Below are 15,896 nucleotides of genomic sequence, written 5' to 3'. Positions count from 1 at the left end.
TATGTAGAGCAAAGGAAGTTGAGCGTGGCCATTTGAGGAGGTAGCAATGTCATCTACAACTGGTTGTCAAGGGGAATCTCTGGAAAGACTTTTCCAGACCACACCTCCATCCCTTTACTCCATGACCTCCCCACCCAAGATGGTAGATGCCCTCCACTGCAACTGCCGCAGAGACTCACTGCTGCTGAGGGCCACAGTGGTTGGTGGGAATGTGCCTTTCTTAGGTGGGGTGGAACAGAAAAAAAGCCTGCGATCACTGAGGAGAGGGGTAGTCAGAAGGGAATATTGGGGTTTGAAGAGCTCTGACATCATGAGGAATACAACAAGGACATAGAATTGTTTTCCAAACATATATCTCATCAGGCATTCTTGGGGCCCTTCTAAAAATACAGATTTCAGCCTCATTCCCTAGAGAGTCTAATTCAGCAGGTCTGGGAGCAGGAGGGGTAGGATTGTACAATTTTTAAAAAGTTCCCCAGGTGATGTTTATGATTTGGCAAATTTGGGAAACAGTGGATTAGAAATGATTAAAAGTTCACTAAGTTTAATTGCAGGCCCCACATATTTTCTCAGTGTTTAGCCAAATACAAAGATTTGTGGATAACTGACGTCAATTCGTGGAAATTACCCAAAGAAAGCAGTTTTCAGTGGATTGGTATCTAATTCTATGGTTCCAAATAATCTGCAGCGATATTTAAAATGTAAGACTAGTTTATGGATATTTCTTTATAGAGAATTTCATTGAGGAAAAGGTAAATGGAATGGACCAGCTAACAGTTATTATTCATAATATAATAACAAACTCAGATGTTTTAAAGCCTGTTCTGCTTCTAGTTTGCTTACCTCCCAAATTAATAAGCTAAACATAATAAAAATCTAAGAATGTAACTTGATCTTACCCATTCCTAGCATTCTTAGAGGAGATCTTTAGCCTGATAGCACTAGAGCTTCTGAGAGCAGATTCAGATCCATTTAAAATATTTTTTCCATTCCTTCCCAGAAAGAGTTATTTGTATTGATATACAACAGTTGGGCCCCAGACCACTTACTGGGACCACAGGGCCTCACTAATTTGTACCAGTTTTCCTCTATTCTAGTTGGTCTTGACCATCAGGTATAAATTAGTGCTAAATCAATATTAGCTGATACTTCCCCAGGTGTGGGAAGTATGGAAACCCTATCACATGAGCAAACACAGCCCTTCTTGGCTACGTTTAAAATAAGGTGGTTATTATTACACTGTATGGGGAAAAGGCTTTTTTTTTTTTTAAAGAAATCTCATGCCACCTTAATTTGCATTAACTTGATAGACTGATATCAATAGTCGGAATCAATTTTCAATTGTTATAGTTTCCCTACCACCGTTCACACTTCCTTCATTCTTTCAGGGAGGCTTCTTCTGCCTTCCTATTTCTTCCCACCTCCAGCCATGCCATATACCCCACACCATTTTTCCTTTCTAGTACTACTTACTCATCGGGTTGAGTAGAGAAGCCAAAGGTGACTTAGTTTACATACCTGCTTTAATTCCTCACCTTGGGTGGAGCAGTGTCTTAAATAAACTTCACTTTTGCCACAGCACCATTACTCAGTAAGGTATTTATACAAGTGTCACTTAATCCCATGAAAATAAACAAGGCACTTAAACTTGTTATTGAGAAAGAAGCTTTAGGCTTTAGCTGCCCACTCTCCTTACTCAAGGGCCAATCTCACCTCACTTATTCTTAGACAACTTTTCAGCAGTTTTCCTTAAAGAAAATCAGGCAGAGCAAAGTACTGTGAGTCAGGTTTAAGCTACCCTTACCTTTGAAAGAAAGGGTTCCTTTGTTAATTATCAATAACAAGGAATCTTGTCATTTCTCCCAATATTTCCAAGTCATAGCTACTCATAGCGGAGCTATGCATTCAATGCATTCCTAAATATTGAAAGCATATATGTTCAGTATTTAACCAGAGATGAAAACAGAAACAAATATTTAACATTCCAAAGAAATGGTGCAACTCTACATGATTTTTTATTTTCTATATCCTGAATTGTATAGAAATTTCATAGTATTTTTAAAGCACTTTCATAAATATGACCTTTTTGCTTGTGATCATTCTGTGAGGTAGTTATACTATTTCCATTTTTCAGATGGGAAAATTGAGGCTTGAAGCCTTGGCCAGGGTCACAGCACATGAGAGATTCAGAGCTGGGAATCAGCTCTCCTGACTCCAGGCCCAGTGTTTTTCCCTCTATAAAAATTGCCTTTATAGCAGGACAGTCAGGAATATGTTCACTCAGTGATAGAGAAGTATGGATCTTTTCCACCCCTAGTCATTGAAGGACCTATGAGCTGATAGTGTATGTGAGAGAGGACACTTCCTGCCTGAAAGATTGATGACTTACATTCAGAGCAACCTGATATTGCACTCTGATAGGAGAAGGACCTGTGTAAAACGTCCTAATTGCTTAAAACATCCAGAGTTCCCAATAGGAAGACAGGGTATGGTAATTATATATCTTGCTTTTGGCTTATCTTCTCCATATCCTCACCCTCACAGATGTCTTTCAAACATTGGTAATTACAGCTTTCAGAGCCAAAGCCTACAAACTCATAATCCACACAGATGACATACTAAAATCTACTCAAATATGTAAGGCTGAAGAAACTTTCAGTGCTACTGGACTCACATTAAAAAAAAACTGCTTACAAAAGAGGTAGCCTTTATTTCTATGTCACTACTGCCTAGATGTGTAATGGTTTCTTGTTGATCTGTGAGGGTGCATATTAACTCATTTACCTCTAAATGTAATCAGTAACTTAAGAATAAAGTACACATGCAGATGACAAGACCATATGATTAAAAGCAAATAGTCTGACATTGGAAAACGGATCCAAATTAATGAAACTAACTTGAAACAATGAAGGAACTGCTTCTAAGCAAGAGGAAGAATCAGTATCAAGAAATAAATGCAACACAGGAAAGCAGTTGTCCTTGTCATGCTGGCCTATAAATGGAACCTGAGTTAATAACATCATAATCTCTAAAGAATTCAGCAAGTTCTTGCTATAGTGGCAATGAGATAATATATAAAGTATGGTGGAATTTCCCACCATCTGTATCACTGGCGAGCCCAGTGGTAATTGGAATGGTTCAATGTCCCACAGTTTTTAAGGGAAATCGTTTTAGGAGGAGTCACATTTCTAGATGAAGACACATTAACCCAATCATTTCAAAGAATATGGCTTGGATCTGGTATCACATTTCAAGACCAAGAATTAGCACCTCAGTTACTTACTAAGTGAAAGATACTCCAATGATAATTGATAAGAAAACGGCTCAGAAATATGAGTGGGATTTTAAACAACTAAATTTGTTTGTCTCCCACTCTGATTGAATCCAGAAGTATTTATTTAGGGGAGCAAACAATCCAGATGACTTGGAAGCAAATGTTTCTGTTCGTTGAAGAATAAGGATGTCTTCTGCCAAATGCAGCCATTTCCAAACGCAATGAAGGACTATGGCTCATATATCAATCCTGCCCCTTCCTAGCTCGGCCCTCATTCTCTGACCATCTTCTCCGAATTCCCTTGCAGGATTCCCTTCAGGACCATTGCTAATTCATGCCTTCTGGAATCCACCTTCCTCATAGCTATTGAGGCTTTTCCCACCTTTTCAGAAAAAAGTTTGCCCTGGGTGATATACATAAATCTTTGCCCAGCCTCAACCAGCTTGCTTTCTAGCTAACAGGTTTATCTGTGGCCCCAGGGGGCAGGATAGTGTGAGAGAGGGGGCTCAAAAGACCATTACCTTTCAGTACACAGCTAGGTAAACTAATTCCACCAAAGATCACAGGTTTCTATATTTCCTTGAATATGCTTTTTTTTTTTTTAAAGCGTCATCAAAATTTCACGTTTTAAATATTTTTTTTTAAAGGAATTCCTTTTATTTTTTTATTATTTATTTATTTATTTTTGGCTGTGTTGGGTCTTCATTTCTGTGGAAGGGCTTTCTCTAGTTGCGGCAAGTGGGGGCCACTCTTCATGGTGGTGCACGGGCCTCTCACTATCGCGGCCTCTCTTGTTGCGGAGCACAAGCTCCAGACGTGCAGGCTCAGTAGTTGTGGCTCACGGGACTAGTTGCTCCGCGGCATGTGGGATCTTCCCAGACCAGGGCTTGAACCCGTGTCCCCTGCAATGGCGGGCAGATTCTCAACCACTGCGCCACTAGGGAAGCCCAGGATTTGTATTGTATTGCTAACAAAGAGACTGCATTTCTCCTCTGATGAATGTGCACAAGAAAGCATGCTGTCCCCGGTGATCGTTGGGTACCGTCTCATGATCCTGAGGGAAGCCATCCTATCCTTCTGGTTACGTGATACAGTGGGTTTCCTTATTGTTTAGGCCAGTTTTATTTGGAGTTTCAATTTTTACAGTGAAAAGTTGTCATAACTCTTTCTGTTCTAGGGGTTTTTTTGTTTTGTTTTGTTTTTGTCAATTCCTGCTGGGTATTATTTGTATTGTTGATGTGGCAAGAACTCTACTGAGATATAGTCTTCTTGTCTTTATATTATGAATATATCTCTAAGTTTATCACTTATCATTTACTCCTTACTCTTGTTTAATATAGAGAAGATTATAATTTAAGTCTATTAAATCCATCAGTGTGTTTCTGCATGATGTATTCCATTGCTTTTACTTTTATTCATTCATTCATTCAATAAAGAGTGTGTGTGTGTGTGTGTGTGTGTGTGTGTGTGTGTACTACAAGGTGCCAAGCACTACGAGAGGCAATAAGACTATTTATTGTGAGACAAGAAAGACACAGCCCCTGTCCTCGTGGAGTTCATATCCTGGTGGGGGATTGAGAATATGTTAGACGTTTACTGAAAAGCCACACAAGTGTGTGTAAGCTACTAAAGGATAGAGGCTACAGAGGGAAGGACCCAGTCTAGGAGCGCTTTCATAGAAGGGTTAGGTCTAGTTAGGGAAGTCAGGGGAAGCTTTCCTGGGGAAGTGGTGACTGAGCTAAGAATGATAAAGAGGACTTAGGTAGTGGGCTAAGAGCATTACAAGCAGTGGAAAGAGCAGGTGCAAAGGTCCTGCTCATGGGCAAGCATAGGAAAGAGGAAGGACTGAAAGAATGTAGGACATGGTCCACATCCTCAGAGGGGCCTGGTGTAAGTGAAGGCGGAAGGTTGAAGGGTGGGAAGTGGGGGATGCTGACCACGCAGGGCCAGTAAGTCCATGTTAAGGAGTTGTGTCTCCTTCCTAAGATCTATGGGAAATCACTGAAGGTGTCATCTTTGACAACCACATTACTTTTACCTCCAAACATCCAATCTCATAACAAGTCCTAACAATTTTGCTTTCGAAATATCTCTTCAGTCTATCCACTTCAATCCATCCACTTCTGTTCGTCATTACCAACACTTCCTCAGCCCATTCTATCATCATTTGTGTCTGGACTAGGGGAATAGCATCCTCAATGATCTATTTGCACCTACTGTTGCCCCACTCCAATCCATTCCTGCACAGTTATGGGGAGACACACCTGACTTTGATACCATTTGATGACACAGAAAACACTGAAAGAGGACCAGTTTGTTTTTCATTAGTCTTGTTCTTGAGAGGTTGTGGAGTGGGCAGTTCATGAGTTTAATCTTGGACCTGCTGAGTTTTAAATATCCCTGGGATGTCCTAGAGAAGAAGCCAAGCAGGCGGTGTCTGTTAGGTAGATATCTTCTGCCTCCCCATCTAGAGCCACTCTCCACCCATCTCTACGCTGATCCCTGCCTGGAGACATTAACGTGTGTGGGATGTCAAGATTCCATGTATCCCCAGCACCTGCTCCCGTGTGCTCTGCCTTCTAGTTGCGTTCAGCCCATAGGAGGTACATGAAGGAAGAAGCGTGAAGGCTGAGTATTTACTCAATACGATATACATCCTGCATCATCTCTTCCTCTTCCCCACCTCCTCCTCTTTCCACCCTGCCTCCTTCAAACCCTCCTCCTCTGCCTCCTGCTCCTCCTGCTCTTCTTCCTCCCACCTCTTCCTCTTTTTTTCTCTCTCGAATCCAGTAATCATTTCCACCTCCTCCTTTTTTAAAAAATTAATTAATTAATTTTTGGCTGCATTGGATCTTTGCTGCGCCCGGGCTTTCTCTAGTCGCGGCAAGTGGGGGCTACTCTTCGTTGCAGTGAGTGGGCTTCTCATTTCGGTGGCTTCTCTTGTTGCAGAGCACGGGCTCTAGGTGCCCGGTCTTCAGAAGTTGCGGCACGCGGGCTTCAGTAGTTGTGGCCCACGGACTCAGTAGTTGTGGCTCGCAGGCTCTAGAGTGCAGGCTGAGTAGTTGTGGCACACAGGCTCAGTTGCTCCGTGGCATGTGGGATGTTTCCGGACCAGGGCTTGAACCCCTGCACTGGCAGGTGGATTCTTAACCACTGAGTCACCAGGGAAGTCCCTAACCTCCTCCTTTAAGCCTAGGCAGTAAAAGCTCCCTGAGATGCTGGACTACTGTCCTCTCTTGTTTTCCCCAAACCCTTTGCAAATGATCTCTTGACTACAGTCTCCTTAATTACGGTACATTTGAGTGTGCCACCTTTCTCTTTCAGGGATTCTGACTTATACTGATAGGTAAGAAATGCCTGGGGGAGAGTTAAATTTGAGTCACCTGAGTAGAGGTGGTCATTGGAGCCGTGGGTAAATGTGAATATCTTGGGAGACAGTGTAGAGAAGGAATGGGCCCTGAGGAACTCAAACACGTAATGGCTTTCAGAGGAGGATAATCTTGCAAAGGAACTGGAGAAGTAGCAACCAAAGTGAGGTGAAAAATCAGGGCAGTGTGTGTCATAGAAGTCAAAGGAGGCAAAGGGAAGAAAAAGAGTGTTGGTAGTCAAGATTATCAGTTGGTCCTGCAAAGTCATTGGATTTAGTGACTTATACCATCGTGAATCTGTTACATATTTTCTGTGCTCCCTCTGAACAATGATTTAAATTTTTTTACATTAACTTATCTATAATTTATCTTAGGTAAATACAGTCAAATTTGTTTTAGAACGTATTTTAAGGTAAAAATTAACTACCCTTCCTTAACCATTATTCCAACATTATTTATTTTATACTTTCTCTATTACCATTATTTCCTCCAACATTCACTGTTTCTAAAAATATAAAGAGATGTTTGAGCACTTTCTACTAGATGTTTAAGAGCTTTCTATTTGACTGTATCATAGTGGTTCAATGGTTGTCGCTTTAGCATTCATTTTAAAATTGATCCATTAGAACAAGTCTAACCTCTTAATTTTAATTTTCAGAATTCTATTATCAATAGCCCCATTTATTCTTCCAGATAAACTCTATATTTTTTTAACATCTTTATTAGAGTATAATTGCTTTACTATGGTGTGTTAGTTTCTGCTTTATAACAAAGTGAATCAGTTATACATATACATATGTCCCCACATCTCTTCCCTCTTGCATCTCCAGATAAACTTTAGAACCATCTTATCAATTAAAAAAAACTTCATGGTGATTTTTGCAAGACCGTGAGAGATAGATGGCCAACCAGAGTTCCTAAGGTTCAGTGTATGTAACTGTTGCCGCCGCTTAAGCCTGCCAAAGCAGTGGTACGACTGCTGCCCTTGTATTTGCTACCTCTAGAAACATTCTTGCCAGTAGTGGCGGCAGCGGGACTCAATTACCCTCTTTTCGCACTCCCTCCAGAAGCTCCAGATGGCGTCTTCCGTGGGCAATGTGGCCGACAGCACAGACCCAACGAAACGTATGCTTTCCTTCCAAGGGTTAGCAGAGTTGACACATCGAGCCTATCAGGTGGGAGATTTTGAGGCAGCTGAGAGACACTGCATGCAGCTCTGGAGACAAGAGCCAGACAATACTGGTGTACTTTTATTACTTTCATCTATTCACTTCCGGTGTCGAAGGCTGGACGGATCTGCCCACTTTAGTACTCTGGCAATTAAAAAGAACCCTCTTCTGGCAGAAGCCTATTCGAATTTGGGGAATGTGTACAAGGAAAGCGGGCAGTTGCAGGAAGCAATCCAGCATTACCGGCATGCATTGCGTCTCAAACCAGATTTCACTGATGGTTATATTAACCTGGCAGCCGCTTTGGTAGCAGCAGGCGACATGGAAGGGGCAGTACAAGCTTACGCCTCTGCTCTTCAGTACAATCCTGATCTGTACTGTGTTTGCAGTGACCTGGGGAACCTGCTCAAAGCCCTGGGTCGCTTGGAAGAAGCCAAGGCATGTTATTTGAAAGCAATTGAGACGCAACCGAACTTTGCAGTAGCTTGGAGTAATCTTGGCTGTGTTTTCAATGCACAAGGGGAGATTTGGCTTGCAATTCATCACTTTGAAAAGGCTGTCACCCATGACCCCAATTTTCTGGATGCTTATATCAATTTAGGAAATGTCTTCAAAGAGGCACGGATTTTTGAACGAGCTGTGGCAGCTTACCTTCGTGCCCTAAGCTTGAGTCCAAATCATGCAGTGGTACATGGCAGCCTGGCTTGTGTATACTATGAGCAAGGCCTGATAGATCTGGCAATAGACACCTACAGGCGAGCTATTGAATTGCAACCACACTTCCCGGACGCTTACTGCAACCTAGCCAACGCTCTCAAAGAGAAGGGCAGTGTTGCCGAAGCAGAAGATTGTTATAATACAGCTCTCTGGCTGTGTCCCACCCATGCAGACTCTCTGAATAACCTAGCCAATATCAAGCGAGAACAGGGAAACATTGAAGAGGCAGTTCGCTTGTATTGTAAAGCATTAGAAGTCTTCCCAGAGTTTGCTGCTGCCCATTCAAATTTAGCAAGTGTATTGCAGCAGCAGGGAAAAGTGCAGGAAGCTCTGATGCATTATAAGGAGGCTATTCGAATCAGTCCTACCTTTGCTGAGGCCTACTGTAATATGGGAAACACTCTAACGGGGATGCAGGATGTTCAGGGAGCCTTGCAGTGTTATACACGTGCCATTCAGATTGACCCTGCATTTGCGGAAGCCCACAGCAATCTGGCTTCCATTCACAAGGATTTGGGTAATATTTCAGAAGCAATTGCTTCTTATCGCACTGCTCTGAAGCTTCAACCTGATTTTCCTGACGCTTATTGTAATCTGGCTCATTGCCTGCAGACTGTCTGTGACTGGACAGACTATGATGAGCGCATGAAGAGGTTGGTCAGCGTAGTGGCTGACCAGTTAGAGAAGAACAGGTTGCCTTCCGTGCAGCCTCATCACAGCATGTTATATCCTCTTCCTCACGGCGTCAGGAAAGCTATTGCCGAGAGGCATGGGCACCTCTGCCTGGATAACATCAGTGTCCTTCATAAACCACCGTATGAACATCCAAAGGACTTGAAGCTCAGTGATGGTCGACTGCGTGTAGGATACGTGAGTTCTGACTTTGGGAACCATCCTACTTCTCATCTTATGCAGTCTATTCCAGGCATGCACAATCGTGATAAATTTGAGGTATTCTGTTATGCCCTGAGCCCAGATGATGGCACAAACTTCCGAGCGAAGGTGATGGCAGAAGCCGATCATTTCGTTGATCTTTCTCAGATTCCATGCGACGGAAAAGCAGCTGATCGCATCCATCAAGCTGGTATACACGTCCTCGTAAATCTGAATGGTTATACCAGGGGTGCTCGAAATGAACTCTTTGCGCTCAGGCCAGCTCCTATTCAGGCAATGTGGCTGGGGTACCCTGGGACTAGTGGCGCGCTTTTCATGGATTATATCATCACTGATCAGGAAACTTCACCTGCTGAAGTTGCTGAGCAGTATTCTGAGAAACTGGCTTATATGCCCCGTACTTTCTTTATTGGTGATCATGCTAATATGTTCCCTCACCTGAAGGAAAAAGCAGTCATCGATTTTAAGTCCAATGGGCACATTTATGACAATCGAATTGTGCTGAATGGCATCGACCTCAAAGCATTTCTTGATAGTCTACCAGACGTGAAAATTGTCAAGATGAAATGTCCTGATGGAGGAGACAAAACAGACAGCAGTAATATAGATCTTAATATGCCTGTCATTCCTATGAATACGACTGCAGAAGCAGTTATTGAAATGATTAACAGAGGACAAATTCAGATAACAATTAATGGATTCAGTATTACCAATGGACTGGCAACTACCCAGATCAACAATAAGGCTGCCACTGGAGAGGAGGTTCCCCGTACCATTATTGTAACCACACGTTCTCAGTACGGGTTACCGGAAGATGCCATTGTGTACTGTAACTTTAATCAGTTATATAAAATTGACCCATCTACTTTGCAGATGTGGGCAAATATTCTGAAGCGTGTTCCCAATAGCGTACTGTGGCTGTTGCGTTTCCCAGCAGTAGGAGAACCTAATATTCAACAGTACGCGCAAAATATGGGCCTTCCCCAGAACCGTATCATTTTTTCACCTGTTGCTCCTAAAGAGGAACATGTTCGGAGAGGCCAGCTGGCTGATGTCTGCTTGGACACTCCACTCTGTAATGGACACACCACAGGGATGGATGTCCTTTGGTCGGGGACACCCATGGTGACTATGCCAGGAGAGACTCTTGCTTCCCGAGTTGCAGCTTCCCAGCTCACTTGTTTAGGCTGTCTTGAGCTTATTGCTAAAAATAGACAAGAGTATGAAGACATAGCTGTGAAACTGGGAACTGATCTAGAATACCTGAAGAGAATTCGTGGCAAAGTCTGGAAGCAGAGAATATCTAGCCCTCTGTTCAACACCAAACAATACACAATGGAACTAGAGCGCCTCTATCTACAGATGTGGGAGCATTATGCAGCTGGCAACAAACCTGATCACATGATGAAGCCTGTTGAAGTCACTGAGTCGGCCTAAATAATGACTGTGTGCGCAGGAGAATTACCCCTGTACCTGAGCCTCAACCTTCTGGGGGAAAGGGAACTAGATACGTTACTTTGTACTTACCTTTGTAGCAATATCATGTTGCAGATGGGTGACAGACAGTGATAACAGATAGCACAGCCAGACTTGCTTCCTGCATGATCATGACAGGGAGAGACACAAGAGATGGGAGACTGCTGTTCCACAAGGAGTCTCCGTAGAATTTTGCGGCAGCCAGGTGTTGCCTAAGTCTGGAAGGTCTGATCTCCCTTGGTCTTCCATGGGATGGGTGGTTAGTGTGGAGGGGAGATAGAGATTGCCCAGTCTTCTGAATTAATTGTTTCTTTATATTTGGGGTATTGGAGCTATTAAAAATGTTTGGTTTCAGGTTTTATTCATGTGAAGTGTATATGATTCTTTTGAGATAAGGTTTTAAGCTAAAATATTCCTTGTTTTAGTTTCTGAACTCTACAGACAAATGGGGACTTTGCTGGTGTAGTCTTTTTATAGGTTTTATAAACCACTTGAGCCTATATCAGTCATTTTAGTGTCTGACATATTTGGAACTATCAGTGCTTTGTTGGTTTATGGCTTAAATTCTTTTTCTCGTCCGTTTCCTTCTTCCCTTCCCCCCACTTTAAACATTTTCCTGTAACTTGGGTAACAAAAAACCAAGTCTGATTCAAAACCTCCCAGAGTGTTTCTCTTAAGCACATCATCTGGTGCCAAATGAAGATTCTTAGGAGTGATTATTAATTATGAAGGGCACAGTTGTGGTACTGTCACTGATGAATAATAATGGATTTTTGGCCTAGAGTTTTGACCTATTTCACCAGTGTTTTACCGTTGACTGCCCCTCTGTGCTGCTTCCAAAAGTGATAGTGTGTGATAAGATTTTTACTTTCACTTCTAAAGTTTGTTTTTTTTTTTAAAGTGAGTCCTGTTCTTCCTTTTTCTTTCAGCAGAAATGAAATCCCAGGTAAGTACAAGTATTCAAATATTTGATCAGTAAGTCACAGTTATCTCCAGTGCATTAAATAACTTTCATCAAAAAACATGTTATAGGTAAAAAGCTCTGGAGGACCAGCTATGTATATGATTATTATGTTTCAGACCTTCTAGAGTGTTACATATAATAACTTGTCTTCTGGACGTGGTCTTGAAGTCTATGGATTCAGCCTCAGTAGTAGCGAACTGCACTGTTACTTGGTTTGGAGTATAAATTAGACTTTAGCCCTCCTGGGGGTTGAGTTTTTGGTATTGAAAACCATAGAAATGAAATTATTGTATTTCAACAAAGGATTGAGGGCTTGAGGCTTAAACAAGCCAACATATGAATATATGTTTTTGTCTTGCTGTACTGCACATATGCTGTCTAGTAACAGATATTTTGTCTGCTAGTAGTGTTCTAGATTCTGTCTTTCCAAAGTGCTGAGGCAGTGCATCTATTCTGTAGTTGCAGCTGATGCCTGAATGTATCCTAGCTGACAAATTATTGATTAATAAGAACTTGAATTTCGGAAAGATTTGTACTGTTAACCAAAATCTGAGCAAGGAGTCTCAAATGTAATTCTTAGCCAGAATTACATGTTAATGAACGATTTAACAGTGTAAATCAAGGAACAACAGTGTAGGGATTTCTTTTAATTTATTTTTTACCTGCTTGAAAGAATCAGTTAAAGGTTGCCAGCTTGGTTGCAGATGAACGGACGTTTGAAGTTCACCAAACTACTTCATGTGGAGAATAGACTTCCAGCGCCCTCAAGGCTGTGACCTTGCAGCCATTTTACATAGCACAGCATCCCCCTAGAGGGATGAACCTTTCCCTGCCCGAAAATAGCCGCTCTGGTTGAAGCTTTGCTTATTGTAACAGGCTTTTGTTTCCAGGTAACATGTCTGTGGAAGGCTTAATTCTGAATAGAGATATAGATATTACTGGAAACTAATTGTTTTTTCTATTATACTCTGCTTTATCAAAAAAGTAAAACATTTACATTGTGCTACAGAAATTCAGATGTTATCTTGCAATCTTTAAACAATAAATGAATGATTTGCCCTTAAAAACAAAAAACAAAAAACTTCATTGTGATTTTGTTTGGGATTATTTTAATCCTGTAAATTAAATTGGGAAGAAGTTAAATCTTTATTATATTGCCTTTTAGCCAGAAACTTGATAGATAGATAGATAAATCCATTTATCTTCAAATCTCATTTTTAACTCTAATAAAAGTGTAACCATTTTCTTCAAATAATATGTTAATATATTTTGTGAAGGTCGTTTCCAAACATTTTATATTTACATTCTTCTTTCTGATGTTTCTTAGATATTTTTTGCTACTCTTTCTCTGACTTTTTTTGGTATAATAGTAATATATGTTTCTGGTAGAAAAAAATGAGAAGAAATCAAGAAAAAAAACCCTAAATATAATTCTAATAGTCAAACCCAGATTCCAGTAAACTTTTTGGTGTACTCACTCAACGCTTTTTATATTCTTATGTATGTGTATTTTTATATTTCTTATGTAAATGAGGTATCATACTGTTCTGTAACTTCTTTCATCTACTATACAAGGAACATCTCATGTCAGTGTATGCACTTCATTGCTGGATGCTATTCTGTTATACAGATGTACCTTAATTTATTTAACCAGACCTTTACTGGGGACCGTTGTTGTTGTTTCTAACTTTCCAGCATGAAATCATTCTGTGATAAAGCTCTTTTTACCTCCTCAATTCCAAAGAGCCTTGACATTTTATTAAGTATCGGATATATACAAAAGAATATTTATAAAATAAATGTTTAAGGATAAGAAAAGTAACAATGACATGATCACTTGTGCACCTACTGTCCCATTTAAGACATAGAACATTTAAGCCCCTATGTGTCCCTCTCCAATCCCATCCTTCCTAATCATTCTATATATATATATATATATATATATATATATGTGTGTGTGTGTATGTGTGTATGTATATATACCTATATATGTATGTATATATGATTTTTGCATGCTTTTGAACTTCAGATAATTGGAATTTACCATATGGGTCTTTCTGGGACATACTTTTTCCACTTAATAACATGTTCCTGAGATGCATCCACGTTGTTGCAAATAACTACAGTTTATTCATGTTTATTTCTGTATAGTATTCAATTATATGAATATACCAGAATTTTACTCCATTCTACTGTTGGTGAATATCTTGGTTATTTCTAGTGTTTGCTCTTACAGATATGCTACTATGAACATCTTGTACCTACCGCCCACTACATGTGTACAAGAGTTTCTCTAGGCCAAACATCAGAGAGTAGAATTGCTGAGTCAAAAGGCATGCATACCTTCAACCTAATAGATAATGCAAATTATCTTCCAAAATGGTTGAAATAAATTGACTCTCCCACAAACACTGTATAAGAATTCAGTGGTTCCACATCTCTAATTCTTGGTATTCCACATTTAAAAATTTTTGTCAAGCTGATGAGATTGAAATAATATGCCACTGTGGTTTTAATTTGCATTTCCCTGATTACAAATGAAGTTGAACATATTTTCATATGTTATTTTACCATTTGTGTTCTCTCTTCAGTGATATGCCCAGTCAAATCTTTTTCCCCTTTAAAATAAATTAGGTTGTAGTTTTCTGAATGGCTTATAGTTTTTATATGGTCTGGATACTAACCCTTTGTCATATGGGTATAGCAAATACCCTCTCCCAGTGTGTGACTCACCTTTTCACTTCTGTTATGGTATATCTTGATGAACAGAAGTTCTTCACTTTAATGTAATTGACTTTAATAGTAATTTACTTTACTCCCTGTGCTTTTCTGTCTCGCCTCAGAGATTCTTCTCATCCGTTAATTGAAAAGGGCATTTTCTTTTATTACTTTCAAAAAGTTTAAAAACTCTACCTAATTTTGAGTCTTTTAGACACCTAGAATTGATTTTTGGCATGTGGTGTGAAGTAGGGGTTCAGATACCTTCTTTTCTATATGAATACCCAGTTGTCTCAGCATCAGTTATTTAAAGCTCATACTTTCTCAACTGATTTTCAGTGTCCGTTCTGATACACTTGAGAATCAACTTGCCAAGTTCCACTATCCATTCCTCAATGCCCACCAGTCAAAATAAATACTTCGTTGGGATTTGAAATGTAATAAAAGAAATCTATGGATCAATTGGAAAAGCAATGACAACTTTATAATATTGAATTTTCCTACCCATAAACATAGTATCTCTTTCCATTTATTTAAATTTCCTTTGATTTCTCTCAGTCATTTTATGATTTTCTGTATATAGGTCTTACTCATATTTTGTTAAATCTCTTCCTAGGTAATTAATATTTTTGATACTACTGTAAATGGCATCTGTTTTTTATTACACGTTCTAATTTTTTGTTGCTGGTATATAGAAATGCATTTTTAAAATATTGACCTTATAAGTATCAACTTTACTAAAAAAAATCTTAATTCTATTTTTATGTATAGGAAAATTTTTAAAGTGGGGGGAAGGGAAGAAGGAAACGGACCAGAAAAAGAATTTAAGCCATAAACCAACAAAGCACTGATAGTTCCAAACATGTCAGACACTAAAATGACTGATATAGGCTCAAGTGGTTTATAAAACCTATAAAAAGACTACACCAGCAACGTCCCCATCTTTAATATGTATTTTTATGTATATGTAAAAATCTTATCTCCTGCAGATGACTCCCTAGTTTCTGCTCTCTAATCATTATAAATTGTATATAAATTTTATACTATCTGATATTTCCAACACCTGATTGACTTTTTGTGGGTGATGTGAGTTGCTTGTTATTTTGTTGGGTCTCGCTCATGATGCTTTTCTTTTCTAATTGTGAATTCATATTTCTATGGGAATTCTTTGAAGCCTAGATAGAAGGGAGTTCATTTAAAAAGGATTTGCATGTGTTTCTGCCAGATGCTCATGGGTACTACTGAAGGAGGGCCACTTTAAACTAAATTCTCAGCTTGAAGGTTTTCCAGACCACCCAGGTAGTGCAACTCTGGCA

At 40.0% G+C, this 15,896-nt stretch overlaps 1 pseudogene across 1 annotated transcript; it reads left to right on the top strand.

The window, feature by feature from the left end:
• The first annotated feature begins 6,792 nt into the window (after positions 1–6,792).
• On the top strand, positions 6,793–11,272 carry LOC309658145 (UDP-N-acetylglucosamine--peptide N-acetylglucosaminyltransferase 110 kDa subunit pseudogene; annotated as a pseudogene). The gene has a single exon. The product of its transcript is annotated as a UDP-N-acetylglucosamine--peptide N-acetylglucosaminyltransferase 110 kDa subunit pseudogene (transcript).
• Positions 11,273–15,896: the final 4,624 nt, after the last annotated feature.

The sequence above is a fragment of the Balaenoptera physalus genome (genome assembly GCF_965194825.1).
Source record: "Balaenoptera physalus genome assembly, chromosome: 3".
Lineage (NCBI taxonomy): Eukaryota > Metazoa > Chordata > Mammalia > Artiodactyla > Balaenopteridae > Balaenoptera > Balaenoptera physalus.
The sequence above is the reverse complement of the archived record's forward strand: the minus strand, read 5'-3'. Positions and strand labels throughout refer to the sequence as shown.